General features: G+C 43.9%; 1 long non-coding RNA gene across 1 annotated transcript in view; it reads left to right on the forward strand.

Moving 5' to 3' along the window:
- The first annotated feature begins 588 nt into the window (after positions 1–588).
- Positions 589–23,962, forward strand: part of LOC143809556 (uncharacterized) — a 159,062-nt gene continuing 135,688 nt past the window's right edge. Inside the window, exon 1 of the long non-coding RNA XR_013222335.1 lies at positions 589–663. This is a non-coding gene — a long non-coding RNA (uncharacterized LOC143809556). The remainder of the gene's footprint in view (positions 664–23,962) is intronic.

A 23,962-nucleotide genomic window follows, 5' to 3' on the forward strand; every position in this document is an offset into this window, starting at 1 on the left:
AATACAGGATGTAACTCAGGTCAGTAATGTAACGTATGTACACAGTGACTGCACCAGCAGAATAGCGAGTGCAGCTCTGGAGTATAATACAGGATGTAACTCAGGATCAGTAATGTAATATATGTACACAGTGAATGCACCAGCAGAATAGTGAGTGCAGCTCTGAGGTATAATACAGGAGGTAACTCAGGATCAGTAATGTAATGTATGTACACAGTGACTGCACTATAACATGGAGTCCGGAGGTGGACAATCCCTTTCAGTGGATAATCATAGTGGACTGTCTGCTTTATTCCATCTCACAGTTACCACACTGGGGAGTAATGGCGCATGGAGACGTCTGCCCTTCAGTAGAGCAGTCTATTTCTGTTGCCGTCACATGGATGTTCTTTCTTCCTCGCCACCGGCTCGGGTTGATGTAGTGAAGTGAGCACTCAGCAGGTAGAGCGTTTATTATGAAGCCTGTCATTCAGTACGCATGTTACGCACACTTCTCCAGCGCTGGATTTCAAGCTTGCTGGTAACCAGGTCCATATGGCTAATGGTTTTCGGATGAAGTCTCCGTGCAGGGATGATCCATCTTGGCTTCTTTTCTTCCTTTTCTAGTGGACAGACTTAGCTTCGCGTCAGACGCTCTCCTGCTCCACTGCCAATTCCTTAAAGGTAAAAGATACTCGCTGAACATATCTCTCTGCAGAGTCGAGGTGCGACTGATTGATCGCAGGGATCTCCTGCCACGCAGGCACAACTCCGAGCATGAGACAGGACAGATAGGGAAAAATGGGTTCTTCCATGTCTTGTATTCATTAAAAACCACCATTTTATTTTTAGATTTTTTGAATGCATGTATGTATAAAATTCTGTCCTGAGAAATTCCAGTTTTTCTGAAACAGAGCTCCAAATCCTCTGCTTTTTTTTTTTTTTTAGCAAATGTGTTAACATTACCATGACCCACCTATTCATTCTTCTGTCTCCTGCTTCTGAGGTCACCGCTGGTCCTGATCATTCACATAAGCAGCAGTCACAAGACATGATACCATCACTGCAGGACTACCTGCTGTCACCACTAGGGGGAGCTTCGGAGCTTACTGCATACTGTTGTTACATTGAACTCCATAATTAAAGGGAACCTGTCACCTGAATTTGGCGGGACCGGTTTTGGGTCATATGGGCGGGGTTTTCGGGTGTTTGATTCACCCTTTCCTTACCCGCTGGCTGCATACTGGCCGCAATATTGGATTGAAGTTCATGCTGTGTCCTCTGTAGTACACGCCTGCGCAAGGCAATCTTGCCTTGCGCAGGCGTGTACTACGGAGGACACAGCATGAACTTCAATCCAATATTGCGGCCAGCATGCAGCCAGCGAGTAAGGAAAGGGTGAATCAAACACCCGAAAACCCCGCCCATATGACCCAAAACCGGTCCCGCCAAATTCAGGTGACAGATTCCCTTTAAACTGTATGCAGCAGGCTTCCCCTAGTGGTGGCCAGAAATGTAATCATTTAAAGGGATTTCCAAGTTAAAATAGACCCTTTACTCACCTGATAACTCTCCTGTCACTTCCCGCAGGTATTTAATTATTGTTCCACACTGGTGGAGTCATGACTGCCCACTTGACTGATAAATCCAATTACTGGTCTTAGTAGTAGTCACAGATTACATTACTACAGCACAGTAAAATAGTCTGGGGGAGAGCTGCAGGGGATTTATTACATACGTTGTCTTTTTTTTACCATTTTGTACAAGTTTTCTCACTTTGGAAAACCTAAAGTCTTGGCAAAGAATTTAAACAGAACAGAATCAAGAAAACTGAGGACCAATGTGATTTTAGAAAAACGAATGAAGAAAACTTTGTAATTCCCATTTGTATTGATCTTGTTTTCTACTGTTCTATATGACAAGTTTACCAGCAGGGTGAATCTGAAAGAAGAGATTTCCTTCTATTATCTCAGAATTTCCTAATAGGGTATTTGAGAATGAGTTTTGCACACAGTTGACAGTGGGACAGTTTACGGATCAGCCACTAGAGGGAGCTCTCCCAACACATATTTTAAAAAAAAGTTTTCAAACTTTTCCAGAAACTACAAACTTGTGATGAATAATGATGAATATCACAAGTATCTACATAGACAATATAGGGCACAGGCAGAAGAAAATGAAATTGCTAATGCATTTTAACCCCTTGTTCTATCATCACTACACAGTTTTTACATCTTTCCTTTTTTACGGTTAGGCTGCTTTGCATTTCAATGTTCGAGTAAATCTCAGTGGGAGCCATAAATATTAGATAAGTCTATCCCGGAGCGGCAGTTTCACCATTTGCAGGCTTTACTTTGTATCTCCAGATCATCAGCAGTTTTATGATGTGTTACTTCTTATGCGTAAGACGATCCGGGTGAAGACGCCCAAGGCTGCGCTGCTGTTTCCAATATGGTGGCTTGTCTATTGCCTTGTGATGCCCGGATCTGTGTCTGTGGATCTGCTCTGTTCATCTGATCCTCACATCACAAGAAGCAAAAAAGACAAAGCTTTGTTCTGTAGAAAGATGGACGGCATTAATTGTATTTACTACTTTTTTATGACTTCAGCCAGGAAAAGTGAAGCAAAAAGCTCTCCAGGTCAGAGCACCTCATACTCTCCTACAGGCACGTATAGATATAGTTCATTTACCTTTGGGATCTAGGCTAGGGTGTATGATAAAGGACAATGAAAAATGCTGAGAATTAAGGGTGTGGTGCAGTCACCAGTTGGTTACACTCCTGCTCATCATTGTTTGGGCGCTAGACATGTTCTTTGCCACAAGGGGGCACCAAGTGTCATTCTCTTTGCAGGGTATTCAAACTTTGCTTCATTTTGTGGAATAAACACATGGAAATGATTGACGGGGTCGGGGGAGACATTTTCCTGGTAGTTTATTAATTTACAATCCACAAATGGACTAGTAATATTTACTATTAAGGTGATTGTTCCATTACCATACAGGGAGGCCATAGATAGCTTCTCACTGCTGGATTCCATTGAATTTTGCTATACATGTGTGCAGTGTATTCTGTATTTTCCACTGTCATGTGCACACACATCTTCATTGTAGGTAGTAACCTACTGCTGCTGAGAAAAGCATTTCTGGTGGTCTTTGTGCATTTAGGGTACTTAGTCTGGCAGCAGGGTGCTGTGCTACCATTGATTGCTCCTTGCCTGTGCTGTAAATGCAATGATTGTGCTGAACTTTATAGAAGGGCTCTTAAAAATGAGCCTGCACTCTGTAAGAGGGTCCATATTATGTGTGTGTCTTATTACCCCAAATGTGGTACCCTACTTGGAATTGTATAAGAACTCACATACTGTATACCCATCATAATTCAACTGGACCAGATAATTACCCAACATGAGGCAACTCGCATTGTGGTTACAGTCTGTGAACAGGAGAACAATTATATCTGCTTCACACAATACTGAGGCACAGAGCTTGGTAGTTGCTCATGAGAATAAGGACACAGAGCTAGGTGGGACACACCAAAGGTGATATATAGAGCTTGGAGGTTACATTAGAGATGAGGCACAGAGCTTGGAGGTTATACATTAGAGATGAGGCAGAGAGCTTGGAGGTTATACATTAGAGATGAGGCACAGAGCTTGGAGGTTATACATTAGAGATGAAGCACAGAGCTTGGAGGTTATACATTAGAGATGAGGCACAGAGCTCGGTAGTTGCTCATGAGAATAAGGACACAGAGCTAGGTGGGACACACCAAAGGTGATATATAGAGCTTGGAGGTTACATTAGAGATGAGGCACAGAGCTTGGAGGTTATACATTAGAGATGAGGCAGAGAGCTTGGAGGTTATACATTAGAGATGAGGCACAGAGCTTGGAGGTTATACATTAGAGATGAAGCACAGAGCTTGGAGGTTATACATTAGAGATGAGGCACAGAGCTCGGGCGTTATACATTAGAGATGAGGGACAGAGTTTGGAGGTTATACATTAGAGATGAGGCAGAGAGCTTGGAGGTTATACATTAGAGATGAGGCACAGAGCTTGGAGGTTATACATTAGAGATGAGGCACAGAGCTTGGAGGTTATACATTAGAGATGAAGCACAGAGCTTGGAGGTTATACATTAGAGATGAGGCACAGAGCTCGGGCGTTATACATTAGAGATGAGGCACAGAGCTTGGAGGTTATACATTAGAGATGAGGCACAGAGCTTGGAGGTTATACATTAGAGATGATACAGAGCTTGGAGCTTATACACTAGAGATGAGGCACAGAGCTTGGAAGTTATACATTAGAGATGAGGCAGAGAGCTTGGAGGTTATACATTAGAGATGAGGCACAGAGCTTGGAGGTTATACATTAGAGATGAGGCACAGTGCTTGGAGGTTATACATTAGAGATGAGGCACAGTGCTTGGAGGTTATACATTAGAGATGAAGGACAGAGCTTAGAGGTTATATATTAGAGATGAGGCACAGAGTTTGGAGGTTATATATTAGAGACATGCTTTGTGCAAAAAGGAAAAAAAAGGAGAGCATGAACCGCACATCCCAAAATCATTCGTTGATCTAAAGCCGCTAGGCAAAAATTTATATACTGAACATGAGGTTTTCAGTTTAACATTCTGATCAGACTGTATGAAGCCCACTGCCACTTCACGGCAAACCTCGTAGTGGGTCCTAACGCCCTGCGACCACCGCCGCAGCAGCCATGCACCAGCAGGGCGGACAGCCTGTTGCCCCACAGCACCCATGCTGCGAGACTGAGCCCCCATGACTCCAGACCGCGCCGCCCCACCAGCACAAAGCCACAGCAACAATGGCCGCCACACAGCACCAGCAACAAAATGAAAGGAGCATTTAAACTCATCTTCCTCCAGCTCTTCAGTGAGAGCCAAGATGGGCTAGACCCCTTACTTTGCAGTCTCCTGCTAATTAAAATCACCTGTGCCAAATGGGAGGAGTGCTGGTCCAAGAAAGAGACAAGAACATGCTTTGTGCAAAAAGGAAAAAAAAAGATAATGAACCGCACATCCCAAAATCATACGTTGATCTAAAGCCGCTAGGCAAAAATTTATATACTGAACATGAGGTTTTCAGTTTAACATTCTGATCAGACTGTATGAAGCCCACTTCCACTTCACGGCAAACCTCGTAGTGGGTCCTAATGCCCTAATGGAGCGGAGCCGTGCGTATATTAGAGATGATGGACAGAGCTTGGAGGTTATACATAAGAGATGGGGCACAGAGCTTGGAGGTTATATATTAGAGTTGAGGGACAGTGCTTGTCGGTTATACATTAGAGATGAGGCACGGAGCTTGGAGGTTATACATTGGAGATGAGGGACAGTGCTTGGAGGTTATACATTAGAGATGAGGCACAGAGCTTGGAGGTTATACATTAGAGATGAGGCACGGAGCTTGGAAGTTATACATTAGAGATGAGGGACAGAGCTTGGAGGTTATATATTAAAGATGAGGGACAGAGCTTGGTGGTTACACATAAGAGATGAGGCACAGAGCTTGGAGGTTATACATTAGAGATGAGGCACAGAGCTTGGAGGTTATACATTAGAGATGAGGGACAGTGCTTGGAGGTTATACATTAGAGATGAGGGACAGTGATTGGAGGTTATACATTAGAGATGAGGCACAGAGCTTGGAGGTTATACATTAGAGATGAGGCACGGAGCTTGGAGGTTATACATTAGAGATGAGGTACAGAGCTTGGAAGTTATACATTAGAGATGAGGGACAGAGCTTGGAGGTTACACATAAGAGATGAGGCACAGAGCTTGGAGGTTATACATTAGAGATGAGGGGCAGTGCTTGAAGGTTATACATTAGAGATGAGGCACAGTGCTTGGAGGTTATACATTAGAGATGAGGGACAGTGCTTGGAGGTTATACATTAGAGATGAGGCACAGAGCTTGGAGGTTATACATTAGAGATGAGGGACAGTGCTTGGAGGTTATACATTAGAGATGAGGCACGGAGCTTGGAGGTTATACATTAGAGATGAGGGACAGTGCTTGGAGGTTATACATTAGAGATGACCATAGAGCTTGGAAGTTATACATTTGAGATGGGGCACAGAGCTTGGAGGTTATACATTAGAGATGAGGGACAGTGCTTGGAGGTTATACATTAGAGATGACCATAGAGCTTGGAGGTTATACATTAGAGATGAGGCACAGAGCTTGGAGGTTACATTAGGGATGATGCACAGAGCTTAGTGGTTGCATTAGAGATGAGGCACAGTGCTTGGGGTTATACATTAGAGATGAGGCACAGAGCTTAGTGGTTACATTAGAGATGAGGCACAGAGCTTGGAGGTTATACATTAGAAATGAGGCACAGAGCTCGGGCGTTATACATTAGAGATGATATAGGAAGGTAATACACGTCACTCTGCAATGAAGATAGGTGCACGGAAAGGGGTACCACTCCCTTACATAAATTAGAAAAAATTCTATTTGCATCTATATTTGAGTGCCGGATATTTTTTCTAATACATTAGAGATGAGGCACAGTGCTTGGAGGTTATACATTAGAGATGAGGGACAGTGCTTGGAGGTTATACATTAGGGATAAGGCACAGAGCTTGGAGGTTATACATTAGAGATGAGGCACAGAGCTTGGAGGTTATACATTAGAGATGAGGCACAGTGCTTGGTGGTTATACATTAGAGATGAGGCACAGTGCTTGGAGGTTATACATTAGAGATGAGGCACAGTGCTTGGAGGTTATACATTAGAGATGAGGGACAGTGCTTGGAGGTTATACATTAGAGATGAGGCACAGAGCTTGGAGGTTATACATTAGAGACATTAGAGATGAGGCACAGAGCTTGGAGGTTATACATTAGAGATGAGGCACAGAGCTTGCAGGTTATACATTAGAGATGAGGCACAGAGCTTGGAAGTTATATATTAGAGATGAGGCACAGAGCTTGGAGGTTATACATTAGAGATGAGGCACAGAGCTTGCAGGTTATACATTAGAGATGAGGCACAGAGCTTGGAAGTTATATATTAGAGATGAGGCACAGAGCTCGGAGGTTATACATTAGAGATGAGGCACAGAGCTTGATGGTTATACATTACAGATGAGGCACAGAGCTTGGAGGTTATACATTAGAGATGACATACAGAGCTTGGTGTTTATACATTAGGGATGATGCACAGAGCTTAGTGGTTACATTAGAGATGAGGGTCAGAGCTTGGTGGTTATACATTAGAGATGAGTCACAGAGCTTGGAGGTTATACATTAGAGATGAGGCACAGAGCTTGGTGTTTATACATTAGGGATGATGCACAGAGCTTAGTGGTTACATTAGAGATGAGGGATAGAGCTTGGTGGTTATACATTAGAGATGAGGCACAGAGCTTGGAGGTTATACATTAGAGATGAGGCACAGAGCTTGGTGTTTATACATTAGGGATGATGCACAGAGCTTAGTGGTTGCATTAGAGATGAGGCACAGTGCTTGGAGGATATGCATTAGAGATGATGCACAGAGCTTGATGGTTATACATTAGAGATGAGGTACAGAGCTTGGAAGTTATACATTAGAGATGAGGCACAGAGCTTGGTGTTTATACATTAGGGATGATGCACAGAGCTTAGTGGTTACATTAGAGATAATAATATAATAATAATTTTTATTTATATAGCGCCAACATATTCCGCAGCACTTTACAATTAAGCGGGGACATGTACAAACAATAAATTCAATACAGGTTAAGGCAATTTAAACAGTGACATTAGGAGTGAGGTCCCTGCTCGCAAGCTTATAATCTACAAAACAATGGGGGGACACAATAGGTGAAAAGTGCTTGTTATTTCAGGTCTGGCAATTATAATACATAGGGATTTTCGTATAAAGCTGCATGATCCGGTCATCAGCCCGTGTGTTTAAGTGCAATAGTCAAGTATCAAGTGCAGTTATCGTGTGCATGGAGGGTGTGGAGACAGATGAATAGTAGGGTGCAGATTTAGAGTGATATTTGGAAGGAGGGAACAGGGCAAAGTTAGTTTACTGAGTGGTTGATGTGGTAGGCTTGTTTGAAGAGATGGGTTTTTAGAGCGCGCTTGAATAGGTCGGGGCTAGGTATCAGTCTGATCGTCTGGGGAAGTGCATTCCAGAGAGCTGGCGCAGCACGAGAGAAGTCTTGGAGACGGAGGTGTGATGAGGGACAGAGCTTGGTGGTTATACATTAGAGATGAGGCACAGAGCTTGGAGGTTACACATTAGAGATGAGGCACAGAGCTTGGAGGTTATACATTAGAGATGAGGCACAGTGCTTGGAGGTTATACATTAGAGATGAGGCACAGAGCTTGGTGGTTATAAATTAGAGATGAGGGACAGAGCTTGGAGGTTACATTAGAGATGAGGCACAGAGCTTGGAGGTTACATTAGAGATGAGGCACAGAGCTTGGAGGTTATACATTAGAGATGAGGCACAGAGCTTGGAGGTTACACATTAGAGATGAGGCACAGAGCTTGGAGGTTATATATTAGAGATGAGGGACAGAGCTTGGAGGTTATACATTAGAGATGAGGCACAGAGCTTGGAGGTTATACATTAGAGATGAGGGACATAGCTTGGAGGTTATACATTAGAGATGAGGCACAGAGTTTGGAGGTTATACATTAGAGATGAGGGACAGAGCTTGGAGGTTATACATTAGAGATGAGGGACAGAGCTTGGTGGTTATACATTAGAGATGAGGCACAGAGTTTGGAGGTTATACATTAGAGATGAGGCACAGAGCTTGGAAGTTACATTAGAGATGAGGCACAGAGCTTGGAGGTTATACATTAGAGATGAGGCACAGAGCTTAGAGGTTACACATTAGAGATGAGGCACAGAGCTTGGAGGTTATATATTAGAGATGAGGGACAGAGCTTGGAGGTTATACATTAGAGATGAGGCACAGAGCTTGGAGATTATACATTAGAGATGAGGGACATAGCTTGGAGGTTATACATTAGAGATGAGGCACAGAGTTTGGAGGTTCTACATTAGAGATGAGGGACAGAGCTTGGAGGTTATACATTAGAGATGAGGGACAGAGCTTGGTGGTTATACATTAGAGATGAGGCACAGAGTTTGGAGGTTATACATTAGAGATGAGGCACAGAGCTTGGAGGTTATACATTAGAGATGAGGCACAGAGCTTGGAGGTTATACATTAGAGATGAGGCACAGAGTTTGGAGGTTATACATTAGAGATGAGGGACAGAGTTTGGAGGTTATACATTAGAGATGAGGCACAGAGCTTGGAGGTTATACATTAGAGATGAGGCACAGAGTTTGGAGGTTATGCATTAGAGATGAGGGACAGAGCTTGGTGGTTATACATTAGAGATGAGGCACAGAGTTTGGAGGTTATACATTAGAGATGTGGCACGGAGCTTGGAGGTTATACATTAGAGATGAGGCACAGAGTTTGGAGGTTATACATTACAGATGAGGCACAGACCTTGGAGGTTATACATTAGAGATGAGGCACAGAGCTTGGAGGTTGTACATTAGAGATGAGGCACAGAGCTTGGAGGTTATACATTAGAGATGAGGCACAGAGCTTGGACGTTATACATTAGAGATGAGGGACAGAGCTTGGAGGTTATACATTAGAGATGAGGCACAGAGTTTGGAGGTTATACATTAGGGATGATGCACAGAGCTTGGAGGTTATACATTAGAGATGAGGCACAGAGCTTGGAGGTTATACATTAGAGATGAGGCACAGAGCTTGGAGGTTATACATTAGAAATGAGGCACAGAGCTTAGTGGTTGCATTAGAGATGAGGCACAGAGCTTGGAGGTGGCATTAAAGATGAGGCACAGAAAGGACCTGCTAAGTTTTGCAACCATCTCTTCCATTCTCTACATCATCACCATGCTCTATGTATTAAAGCTGCATAAATTACACAATACCACTGATCAAGTGTATGGGGTGAGTCTGCACCCACTGCCTGGGAGTATGTGTATAATATACAAACCCTCCTGTATGTGTTATGCAGTCACACAGAGTGACACACACAGTGACTGCAGACTCATCGATTAGCACCAGACAACCCTTTTAAAGGCACAGGACACTCACTATCTTGTTTCTTAAAGAGCCAGTATATCATCTTGTAAGAAAACATAATAAATTCAGTCTGTATGTGAAACACCTGACAGCACATATTCATAGAATAATATGATAGAGGCCACCAGTTACTTCGGTAGTAGTACACAGTTCAAGTATACATGCCAGTAAAAAGGAGGATCAGACATGTTAAAATCCAACATGCCTGATCCTTTTTTTCCTGACGTCTACCTTTTGTGGTCAGTGGAGATCAGCTATGGGCAGACATGCAGCTGTAAACCCCCCTTATGATGACACATGGGCATTTACTGGTTTTCGGGACGCTTGGCTTTGGGTTTCCAGACTCCATTTATCAGCCTGATCCGTGCACATTGCTCGGTAGCGGTGCTGGAAGTCTTTAAATCGATTGCAAGGCTCATTTGTGTAACTATGGGGCTGATGAATCTGCTTCATGTGTCAGACACTCACGGCCTGTCTGCACCACTCACTCCTACTCTCATTATCCGCTTCCTCTCTCATTTAGAACATTCCGGACGACGTGCGGGGAATGCCGCTGACAATGCGGCACCAGGCTGCACTTTGTAGTCCGGGCCTCCGCAGCCATATTTTGTTTTGAAGGTGTGGGCGCTGTCAAGCGTAGATTTTGTAAGCAGCAATCTGTCAAATTTTCATATGAACTTAATAAAAGTTTTCGTATGACTAAAACTGGAAAAAGAGAAACCAAAATATTAACAATGGAACATAATTCTGTCGGCACAGCAGACCTGGACCATCTTTATCTGCACTGGTCTCACACCATACTTGCCATCGCTCCCTGAGTATTCAGAAGTCTCCAGGGATAAGGGGAGACCTCCTGGAGAGGGATGAGCGGACGCGTGGAAGTCCGGGTTCTGGTACTTGACTCCAACTTTACTTCTCAGACAACAGTGAGTGAGAATAACACAGTGTGGCAATAATGTATTAAGCCACCAACAGACAATAACACATAGAACAGTCCCAGCAAAATACACAAAATGGTGCAAAATTACAGAGTTTCACCTGTCTGCTGGCTTGCCGGGATTAGAGCAGCTGTGACTTCAGGGCTGCTGGGGCTGACTACTCCAACCAGTGGCACATCACTTTTGGCAGGCACCCACCTGGCTTCTCTGAGTGTCTCAATGGGGCCAGGTGACCTGATGGTCCCAACTTGGCATCTCCAAATGTCTTCATTGGGCCAAGTGACCTGATTGTCCCAACCTGGCTTCTCCAAACATCTCCATTGGGCCAGGTGACCTGATTGACCCAACCTGGCTTCTCTGAATGTCTCCATTGGGCCAAGTGACCAGATTGTCCCAACCTGGCTTCTCCGAATGTCTCCATTGGGCCATGTGACCTGTTTGTCCCAACCTGGCTTCTCCGAATATCTCCATTGGGCCAAGTGACCTGATTGTCCCAACCTGGCTTCTCAAAATGTCTCCATTGGGCCAGGTGACACGATTGACCCAACCTGGCTTCTCCGAACATTTCCATTGGACCAGGTGACCTGATTGTCCCAACCTGGCTTCTCCGAACATCTCCATTGGGCCAGGTGACCTGATTGACCCAATCTGGATTCTCCAAACGTCTTTAAGGGTTCAATGATGGTCAATAGAGCAGATCTGTATTTCTCCAGCTTGGACCATGGTCCCTTAGCTGGCATCCTGTCGATTCTCTCTGGAAACAGAGGCAGATCCCCTTTTATAGTTCACAACTGTCCTTCAGGCTATCATCCACAGCACAGGGGGAAGGTGGAATGAAGACATCTCTTATTGTTCGAGTATCAATCAATTTGCATAGAACTGTTAGGTCCATATATATTTGGACAGAGACAACATTTTTCTAATTTTGGTTATAGACATTACCACAATGATTTTTAAACAAAACAATTCAGATGCAGTTGAAGTTCAGACTTTCAGCTTTCATTTATCCACATTAAAACTGGATGAAGGGTTTAGGAGTTTCGGCTCCTTAACATGTTTTTAAAGGGCCCAAAAGTAATTGGACAATTGACTCCAAGGCTATTTCATGGACAGGTGTGGGCAATCCCTTCGTTATGTCATTCTCAAGCAGATAAAAGGCCTGGAGTTGATTTGAGGTGTGGTGCTTGCATTTGGAAGGTTTTGCTGTGAAGTAAATATGCGGTCAAAGGACCTCTCCATGCAGGTGAAACAAGCCATCCTTAAGCTGTGAAAACAGAAAAAAAAAGCATCCGAGAAATTGCTACAATATTAAGAGTGGCAAAATCTACAGTTTGGTACATCCTCAGACAGAAAGAAAGCACTGGTGAACTCCTCAATGCAAAAAGACCTGGGCGCCCACGAAAGACAACAGTGGTGGATGATCGCAGAATAATCTCCATGGTGAAGAGAAACCTCTTCACAACAGCCAACCAAGTGAACAACACTCTCCAGGAGGTCGGCGTATCAATATCCAAATCTACCATAAAGAGAAGACTGCATGAAAGTAAATACAGAGGGTTCACTGCACGGTGCAAGCCACTCATAAGCATCAAGAATAAAAGGCTAGACTGGACTTTGCTTAAAAACATCTAAAAAAGCCAGCACAGTTCTGGAAGAACATTCTTTGGATAGATGAAACCAAGATCAACCTCTACCAGAATGATGGAAAGAGAAAAGTATGGCGAAGGCGTGGTACAGCTCATGATCCAAAGCATACCACATCATCTGTAAAACACGGCAGTGTGATGGCTTGGGCATGCATGGCTGCCAGTGGCACTGGGTCACTAGTGTTTATTGATGATGTGACACAGGACAGAAGCAGCCGAATGAATTCTGAGGTATTCAGAGACATACTGTGTGCTCAGATCCAGCCAAATGCAGCCAAACTGATTGGTCGTCGTTTCATATTACAGATGGATAATGACCCAAAACATAAAGCCAAAGCAACCCAGGAGTTTATTAAAGCAAAGAAGTGGAATATTCTTGAATGGCCAAGTCAGTCACCTGATCTCAACCCAATTGAGCAGCATTTCACTTGTTAAAGACTAAACTTCAGACAGTTCAGAGTACAGGAGTGGCACCTCCGCACAGCTGCGTTACGTAGACCACCATGTCCAATTGCCAAACAGTGCTACAGTGATGTAATGGACCCTGTATGACAGACGGTCTGGTGCAGTATCCAGTGAAAGTTCAAACATGAAATATCCAAGGCAGCAAAAGAAAAAATGGAACGCACTCACCAGTCTGATAATTCTGATCCTTTATTCGAACATGGACAAACTTAGCAGGGAGGGGTGTCGAGGATGAAGGACGATGGCCGTTTCACGCACACAGGCACTTCTACGGGTCCTCAACTTCAGACAGAAAGGCCCACAAACAAACAGCAACTGAAAACCACCGCACTGAAGGCCTGGCAGAGCATCAAAAAGGAGGAAACACAGCATCTGGTGATGTCCATGAGTTCAAGACTTCAGGCAGTAATTGCCAACAAAGGGTTTTCAACCAAGTACTAAAAATGAACATTTTATTTAAAATGATTGAATCTGTCCAATTACTTTTGGTCCCTATAAAAAACAGGGTGGCACATGTTAAGGAGCTGAAACTCCTAACCCCTTCATCCAATTGTAATGTGGATACCCTCAAATGAAAGCTGAAAGTCTGAACTTCAACTGCATCTGAATTGTTTTATTTAAAATTCATTGTGGTAATGTCTATAACCAAAATTAGAAAAATGTTGTCTCTGTCCAAATATATATGGACCTAAATGTATATCCTTCAATGTTTGCAGGTCCACAAGCTGCATGGACTGGTACAATGTGTAGTCAACACATTAGCATCAATTGTTCAATTACCCTGCATCCATGGATAACAGCACAATAGGTTGCAACAAACATCAATTCAAGAGTCAATGTTCAGGCTCATATGAACAATGGCTCATGTCTCTTGACCTCCTGGAAAATACGTCCGGCATAATTTAGAATAAATGCAGTGTTGTCACGTCATGATAAACCGCCATACCGTGCAAAATAAAATGACAGCTGGTGCAATGATGTAAGTTTATTGTTACAGAGTGAAGGAGACCATTACAGAGAGGGGAAATACAGGCTGTTCCCCCTTTTGCCTTAGCTATAATCACATCCTAATAACAGTTTTGAGGATGTTGAGACCCTATTTGCTGGCGGCCATACCTCTGGCCCCCCAAATCTCCTGCACATGGGTAAAATGCCTCATGAAGTCTTATTGCAAAGTGGTTTGAAATTGCAGATACCACATAAATGCAATATATTATGATTGTTATTATTCACATGTGTAGCTTGAAGTGAAATCCTCGGCTTGACGACGATGCTTTATTGAGATCAAAATCCAGACCCCAATAACTTTCAGGGCTTGTTTTTTATGAGCTGTGATGAACTTTTGGTAAGTCATAGGCTCGTCCGCTCCCCGGCCGATCCCCCCTCCTCCTATCCCGGCACACACATTTACATTTAGTGCTCACAACCTTTCTTTTGTTGCTCCTGTTTCAAATACAAAAAGTATAAGGTCGTAGTCCAGAGATGGCGGGGCCGCGGCACATCACCGGTGAGGGGCTCGCCATACTGTAACATGTGGAAAGGATTATGCTTTCAACAATCATGAAAGTGCAACATCTGTCGGAAAGACGCCAGGGCTCAGATAATATTCCGCAGTTACGGTTTGATCAGGGCTGATGGCTATCATGACAGGTTTACTGGGAATTAGGAAGAGGCTTTACGTGTTGTGCACCGTGGTGGTGAGATCCAATATATCCTTTGTGATCGGCAATGATGGATCCAACCGGACGTTCTGCCGGATCACGAATCGGGCACATCGCAGTGACGGAGAATAAAAAGTGCCGAGATCACTTGGGCAATTAATAGTGGGTGGGGCTATGCAAAGTAGTAGGAGTGGTTTAAAGGGGTTGTACAGGATTCGAAAAACATTGACGACATTTTCTTGATCTGGCGAGGGACACCTAATGAATTAAACTCTTTTTTTCAGGATCTTAATAAGAATGATTTGAACATTCATTTGTCTTTTAATTTCAGTTACCATCAGGTCGAATTTTTGAATGTCTTGGTCAGGAGGGGCCCAGATGGTCTTTTGTCATCTGATGCTTTCCGTAAGGACACAGCAGTCAATGCGGTTCTTCATGCCAGTTCCTCACATCCTTCACATGTGGTTAATGCTGTCCCTACTGGACAGTTTCTGCGTATCAGAAGAATTTGTTCAAATATGTCGGATTTTGAGTCTAGAGCAATAGAAATGAAGGCACGCTTCTTGGAGAGAGGTTACAGCAAAAGATCCATTAAAAAAGCATACAATAGAGCCGGGAATACGGACCGGCAGCAATTACTGTACTCCTCTGGCAGAAAAGAATCAACTAACCAGGTAAGACTGGTTACCACATTTAATTCCCATTGGAACAAACTGTATGGAATTATGAAGAAACACTGGCCTACATGGAGCGGCCCCCAGACGCAGGACAGTGGGGTACTCGGATCCGGGTCTCTTGGTTCTGAGGATGTCACGGTGGCCCGACCCGGTCTGTGGTCCTGCTAAGGGGTGCCCAATAAAAGGAGTAGGTGATGGTGTAGGTCGCAGTAAATAACGAGGACACAGGGTTGCCATCTCTTTACCTCTTTACTGAAGGCTTCGGCATCCGCAATCCAGAGTACTGCTAACAGGGCTGGCTGAGACCGGCCGGTCCGAAGGCACATCCAGAGTTCCCTTTGCAGGTAGAAATCAGTGCCTACCAACTAGCACCTGTATGTTGTAGTACTTCCCTGCTGAGCACCACGGGATAGTCCTCACAACTGTCGTGTATGTTTCTGTTCTTTCTCTCCGTCCCCAGATGATATGGATAGGATGCACCCATATGACGGGGTAGGCCTGGAGTTATTTTATAGGGACCCTAGAGACGCCCCTCTCCCACAATTGCCTCCGTTGTCTTCATTAGGTGATTTAGGTGAGACAGCCAACCTATAATTAACTGCCCTGCCGTTGGTTTGAAGTAATGCGTAGAGCCCAATACTTCCTCGGCGTTCCGGCCGCCGGCTATGCGCCTCAGTAGGATGTTGCCGATCTCGGGGGAACGACTCCTACTGGTTCTATCGCCTTTGTGCTGTGATCTCGTTTCTCACTTCTCCACAATAAACCTCGCTTCTTATCCTTTCTTAAGATGCCGCCGCAATGAAGTGCAGGCGCGGCTCCGTAACGATCTGTTCTTTTCGCTAGGCCTCTGTCAGGATCCCACCCCTGACAGGGACCCCCCTGAATCTTCCCAAGCAACCTCTTCTCTCACTAGGTGTTGCCTGGGCAAAACCCAGTCAGCTTCTCTCTAACTTCCTATCCAACCCCCAGTTTTACCAGAGTGTGAGGAGTGGCCTAATACATAGAACCCTTTGCTCCCCCTGGTGGCCAGAGTGTGAAGTGTAGTGTGTGACTGTGATACCTGGTCAGGTGAACTCCTTAAGTGCCATCAGACGTACCATCACTCCCCTTAGTGGCGGGGCGACAGTACTGCAATGACCAGGACTCTGGGGCGCTGCATATACTTTTGGCTGACCCTATACTTAAGCAATATTTAGCGTGTGAACCATCATAGACAGCGAGACGTTCACCAAACCTGGGAGATATGTTAGTTAGGAGCTATTATACAGCTAAAACTCCTCCCATTTTTGGGCAACCAAGACCACAATCAGCTTGGGGTTGTAAGCCATGCGGAAAATGTGTGGCATGTTCCAATATTGTGGTGGCAAAGGATTTTGCCTCAACGGATGGGCGTGTATTTAAAATAACACATCTCATTACATGTTCAACCACGGCGGTGGTCTATTATGCTTCCTGTTCTTGCACCAAGATCTATATTGGGTTGACAACGAGAGCCCTGAAGGTCAGAGTTAGGGAACATGTGAGAGATATTTTGGCTGCCAAAGAGGAGGAGAATATTGATCTTCTAAAAAGTATACCGAGGCACTTTAAACAACATCATGCATGTGATCCCACTGACCTTCAGGTGAAGGGCATTGATTGTGTCCGTATGGACCTTCAGGGTGGGAATGTTGGGCGTCTTTTAGCCCAGAAAGAAGCCCGGTGGATCTGGGAATTACGTACAATACAACCATATGGCCTAAATGAGATGATAAGCTACGCTCTTTTTCTTTGAGCTCTCTGTCATTAAATTTTAATTGGCCTCGTCAGGGGTTTTTGTTATTGTTTTTATCTTTATTATTTGTGTTTTAGATTTTTATATTAATTGTTTTTTGTTTTTTAGTTCATCAGTTAGCAGGACCTTGTGATTGTTGTCTTTTAGTGAAATACAGGCTGTGTAGTTTGAAGAGGATTTCGTGTCTCTACTAATGATCATTTGATCAACGGACTACAGGACCCTAAGCACTTTTTATATAAATGTATAATAGATTGTATATAATTCTTATTAATAAAATGCACTTCAGCACTGTTAGCACTTTATACTTGCATATTATATGTTTTTAGATATTATATGTAATTCTTGTAAAATCACAATGTTTACATATCTTTGTGTCTAGGAATTATTAATTATTATAGTCAAACGCACTTATGCACTTTTTATGTATGTAGTGGTTCTGGGTCCGCGTTTTTTATATCAACTGCCCCCTTCTCATTCACCATTTGGCCAGTGCGCATGCCCATTGTTAATGGGTTATCTAGCATCGCTGACGGCGTCTATATCGCATTTACCTTTTGGTACGGACAAGGACCTTCCCATGTGATGTGGGCGGTCTCCTTGTCCGACCACATGACGATGACGCACTCAATATTGCAGATGCTTCAAATTCCAACTGGGCATGCACCAATATACGGCCAACATTTCAAAGGTCATTTTAATGGCACAATCCGATTGGGTGGTTTTGGTATTTATACTGCTCTAAGACCTGACGACGCCACTCCCCCGGAAGAAGGCTTGCACACTGAAACGCGCGTAGGGGTGGTGGCGCCGCAGGTCTGAGGTAATTATGCTGTACGAGTGGTTATAACTCCCTTAATGTTTTTCCCTGTGCTTTTGCTGGATACTTTGTTACCAGCTTAGTGTATTTTGTTCCGTATTGGATTCGCTATGCACATGTGTTATGGTTAATTAAGGGCATCTGATATTTTTGTATGTATAATTGTAGCCTCTGACCTGTGGCTCCCTTATAGTTGTCATCATCAGAGTATCCCATAGATTGTTAGGATTTGTTTTTATATATTTTTTATATATTTTGGTTAATAAAGATTATTGTGCTTTATCTCTCCCGTTTATGCAATTTTTTCTATATAGGGGTTTGTTTAATAGTTTTGCATGGTATTTTCTATGTAGTGATCTCCTGTATGGGCACAGGTACTGAATTTTGGGCACATTGTGTATTGTTTTTCAGTATCGGTTTACAGGATTCGAAAAACATTGCTGCTTTCTTTTAGAAGAGCGATGCTCGCCAATGGTTTCCTCTGGTATTACAGCTCAACTCTATTGTAGAAAATGGAGTTCAATTGTAATACCACATGCAACCTGCGGATAGGTGTGGCACTGTGTAGAGAAAAAATACAAATCATATTTTGAGTTTGGTAAAGTAATGAATGTATGAGTGACTTTATGTTTCTCTGTTATTCCAGGTATATATACCTTAGAAGTGGACCATTCGGAAGCTAAAGGGCTTCTAAACAAAGGGCGCCAAACTCTTCTAAAACTATTGCATAGAAAAAATGTCACAGTACAGAGATAATACACACAGCGATGTCACAGTGCAGAGATAATAAGTACAGCGATGTCATAGTACAGGGAAAATACACACAGCAATGTCACAGTACAAGATAATACGTACAGCGATGTCACAATTCAGGGATAATACACACAGCGATGTCACAGTACAGAGATAATACGTACAGCGATGTCACAGTACAGAGATAATAAACACAGTGATGTCACAGTACAGGGATAATAAACACAGTGATGTCACAGTACAGTGATAATACACACAGTGATATCACAGTAAGAGATAATACACGCAGTGATGTCACAGTACAGAGATAATACACACAGTGATGTCACAGTACAGGGATAATACACACAGTGATATCACAGTAAGAGATAATACACGCAGTGATGTCACAGTACAGAGATAATACACACAGTGATGTCACAGTACAGAGATTATACACACAGTGATGTCACAGTACAGTGATAATACACACAGTGATGTCACAGTACAGGGATAATACACACAGTGATGTCACAGTAAGAGATAGTACACACAGTGATGTCACAGTACAGGGATAATACACACAGTGATGTCACAGTACAGGGATAATACACACAGTGATGTCACAGTAAGAGATAATACACACAGTGATGTCACAGTACAGAGATAATACACACAGTGATGTCACAGTACAGAGATAGTACACACAGTGATGTCACAGTACAGTGATAATACACACAGTGATGTCACAGTACAGGGATAATACACACAGTGATGTCACAGTACAGGGATAATACACACAGTGATGTCACAGTGCAGAGATAATACACACAGTGATGTCACAGTACAGGGATAATACACACAGTAATGTCACAGTACAGGGATAATACACACAGCGACCGTCCAGTCTGAAGGCAAATCCAGAGTCCCCTTATCCAGGTGGAAATCAGTAGCCTTCCTCTAGCGCCTGGATGTTGTAGTACCTCCCTGCTGAGCTTCTCGGTAAGGTCCTCACAACTGATGTTGGTGTTCTAGATGTTATTTCTTTCTCTCTGTCCCCCAGATGGTATGATAGGACAAACCCGTATGACTGATGGCCTGAGGCTTTTTACAGGGACTCTAGCACGCCCCAGCCCCCACAAGTTGCCACCGTGCCTCCTTGGTATAAGGTCGGGCAGCTAACGTGAAATTAACTGTCCTGCCGGTCTCTGAAGCAAGGCTTGGAGACAATTGCTCCCTCGGTGTTCTGGCTACCGGATTCTGCGCCTCAGAAGGAGGCAGCCTTTTGCAGGGCAGAACTCCTTCTGGATTCCTCTACTTGTGCTATGACTTCATTTCTCATCCGCTACAATACAATTCTCTTTCGTATCCTTTCTTAGGATGCTGCTGCACATGGGGCAGGCGCAGCTCCGTGGCCTTCTGTCTAGGCCTCTGACAGGATCCCACCCCTGTCAGGGACCCCTCTGTCTGCAGCTGTTTGATGTTCCTCCTTCCCCTCTGGCTGCCTGACAGGGTGCTGCCTGGGTGAAGCCCAGTCAGCTTCTGCCTAACTTCCTATCCAGCCCACCAGTTTTACCTAATTGTGAAGGGTGCCTTAATAGATAGGACCATAGCTTCCACTGGTGAACTGGAGTGTGAAGTGTGGTGTATGGTTTGTGATACCTGGTAAAGTGATCTCCTTTATTGCCTTCAGACGTAATATCACTCCCCCTGATGGAAGAACGACATTACTGCAACGAACAGGACTCTGGGGCGCTGCACTACACATAGTGATGTTACAGTACAAGGATAATACACACAGCGATGTCACAGTACAGAGATAATACACACAGCGATGTCACAGTACAGGGATAATACACACAGCGATGTCTGTTGTGTATCCGCTTTTTGGGCTCCCCTGGTGGTTGCTGGTGGTACTGGTGACTTGTTTGCACTTTGCTGCTTCTGTTCACCTGCTTCCATCAGTGTTTGGGAGTTTCCTATTTAGTCTTGCTCTCCAGTCATTTCCTTGCCGGTCATCATTGTAACCAGAGCCTTCGGTTGCATGTTCCTGCTACTAGTCTGCTGATCAGCTAAGTGGACTTTGTCCTTTTGTTTTGTACCTTTTGTCCAGTTTGCAGTTTTTGTAATTCTCTGTAGCTGGAAGCTCTTGCGGGCTGAAATTGCCACTCCTGTGTCATGAGTTGACACAGGAGTCTTAAAGTAATTTCAGGATGGTTTTTGAAAGGGTTTTCAGTTGACCGTGAAGTCCTCTTTTGTATCCTTCTGCTATCTAGTAAGTGGACCTCTCTTTGCTAAATCTACTTTCATACTGTGTATGTCTTTTCCTCTTAATTCACCGTTATTACATGTGGGGGGCTGCTATCATCTTTTGGGGTATTTCCCTAGAGGTAAGCCAGGTCTGTTTCTTCCTCTACCAGGCGTAGTTAGTCCTCCGGCTGGCGCGTGGCATTTAGGAAGCCGTAGGTATGCTCCCTGGCTACTGTTAGTTGTGTGGTAGATTTAGCTCACGGTCAACTCGAGTTTCCATCACCCGAGAGCTCGTTCGTTATTTATATGTTTCTTACGTTCCCTTGCCATTGGGAACCATGACAGTATGACCGGCCAGTGTTAAACTTATTGGCAGAAGAAAGGAGAGAAAAAAGAAGTCTGTAAATTTTTTTTTTTTTTTTCGTTTCCCCTATGCTTGCTCCATAGTTGGATCAGTTGTATTTCAGCTCTAATTACTGCCTTTGCCTTTCTCTCCTTATAATCCTTGAATGGCTCTGAGCTCACCTGTTTAAAGATGGATCCTCAGAGTTTGGCTGCAGGTTTAAATAATCTTGCTACGAAGGTTCAAAATTTACAAGATTTTGTTATGCATACTCCTATTTCTGAACCTAAAATCCCTACACCAGAGGTGTTTTCCGGAGATAGATCTCGGTTTCTGAATTTCAAATATAATTGTAAATTATTCCTTTCTCTCAGACCTCACTCCTCAGGAGATCCTGTCCAGCAGGTTAAGATTGTAATTTCTTTGCTGCGAGGTGACCCTCAAAATTGGGCATTTTCATTGGCACCAGGGGATCCTGCGTTGCTCAATGTGGATGCGTTTTTCCTGGCTTTAGGGTTGCTTTATGAGGAACCTAATTTGGAGATTCAAGCTGAAAAAGCTTTGATAGCCCTATCTCAAGGGCAAGATGAAGCTGAGATATACTGCCAAAAATTTCGTAAATGGTCTGTGCTTACTCAGTGGAATGAGTGCGCCTTAGCGGCAAATTTCAGAGAGGGCCTTTCTGATGCCGTTAAAGATGTTATGGTCGGGTTCCCTGCGCCTACAGGTCTGAATGAGTCCATGACAATGGCAATTCAGATTGATCGGCGTTTGCGGGAGCGCAAACCCGTGCACCATTTGGCGGTATCTTCTGAAGAGACGCCAGAGAAAATGCAATGTGACAGAATTATGTCCAGAAGCGAGCGGCAGAATTATAGGCGTAAAAATGGGTTATGCTTCTATTGTGGTGATTCTGCTCATGTTATATCGGCATGCTCTAAACGTACTAGGAAGGTTGACAAGTCTATTTCAATTGGCACTTTACAGTCCAAATTTATTTTGTCTGTAACCTTGATTTGTTCATTATCAGTTATTACCGTGGATGCCTATGTGGACTCTGGCGCCGCTCTGAGTCTTATGGACTGGTCCTTTGCCAGGCGCTGTGGGTTTGATTTAGAGCCTCTGGAAGTCCCTATACCTCTGAAGGGTATTGATTCTACACCTTTGGCTTGTAATAAACCACAGTTCTGGACGCAAGTGACTATGCGTATGACTCCAGACCATCAGGAGGTGATTCGCTTCCTTGTGTTGTACAATTTACATGATGTTTTGGTGCTTGGATTACCATGGTTACAGTCTCATAACCCAGTCCTTGACTGGAAAGCTATGTCTGTGGTAAGCTGGGGATGTCGGGGGGCTCATGGGGACACTCCTTTGGTGTCCATTTCGTCATCTATTCCATCTGAGATTCCGGCATTTTTGTCTGATTATTGTGATATTTTTGAAGAGCCTAAAATTGGTTCACTCCCTCCTCACAGGGATTGTGATTGCGCCATAGATCTGATTCCTGGCAGTAAATTTCCAAAGGGTCGTTTGTTTAACCTATCTGTACCTGAACATGCTGCTATGCGCGAGTATATTAAGGAGTCCCTGGAAAAGGGACATATTCGTCCTTCTTCATCACCTTTAGGAGCCGGTTTTTTCTTTGTCTCTAAAAAGGATGGCTCTTTGAGGCCTTGTATTGATTATCGACTCCTGAATAAAATTACAGTCAAATATCAGTATCCGTTGCCTTTGCTGACTGATTTGTTTGCTCGCATAAGGGGGGCTAAGTGGTTCTCTAAGATTGATCTTCGTGGGGCGTATAATTTGGTGCGAATTAAGCAGGGGGATGAGTGGAAAACCGCATTTAATACGCCTGAGGGCCATTTTGAGTATTTGGTAATGCCTTTCGGCCTTTCTAATGCACCTTCTGTCTTTCAGTCCTTAATGCATGATATTTTCCGTGACTATTTGGATAAATTTATGATTGTGTACTTGGATGATATTTTGATTTTTTCTGATGACTGGGAGTCTCATGTTCAGCAGGTCAGGAGGGTTTTTCAGGTTTTGCGGGAGAATTCTTTGTGTGTAAAGGGTTCAAAGTGTGTTTTTAGGGTTCAAAAAATTTCCTTTTTGGGGTACATTTTTTCCCCTTCTTCTATTGAGATGGACCCTGTCAAGGTTCGGGCTATTTACGACTGGACGCAGCCTACTTCTCTGAAGAGTCTTCAGAAATTCTTGGGCTTTGCTAATTTTTATCATCGATTTATAGCTGGTTTTTCTGGCGTTGCTAAACCTCTGACGGATTTGACTAAAAAGGGTGCTGATGTTGCCAATTGGTCCCCTGCTGCTGTGGAGGCCTTTCGGGAGCTTAAGCGCCGCTTTTTGTCTGCCCCTGTGTTGCGCCAGCCTGATGTTTCTCTTCCCTTTCAGGTTGAGGTCGATGCTTCCGAGATCGGAGCGGGGGCGGTTTTGTCGCAGAGAAGTTCCGACTGCTCAGTGATGAGACCTTGTGCGTTCTTTTCGCGAAAATTTTCGGCCGCCGAGCGAAACTATGATGTTGGTAATCGGGA

The sequence above is a fragment of the Ranitomeya variabilis genome, chromosome 2 (genome assembly GCF_051348905.1).
Source record: "Ranitomeya variabilis isolate aRanVar5 chromosome 2, aRanVar5.hap1, whole genome shotgun sequence".
NCBI classification, from domain to species: Eukaryota; Metazoa; Chordata; class Amphibia; order Anura; family Dendrobatidae; genus Ranitomeya; species Ranitomeya variabilis.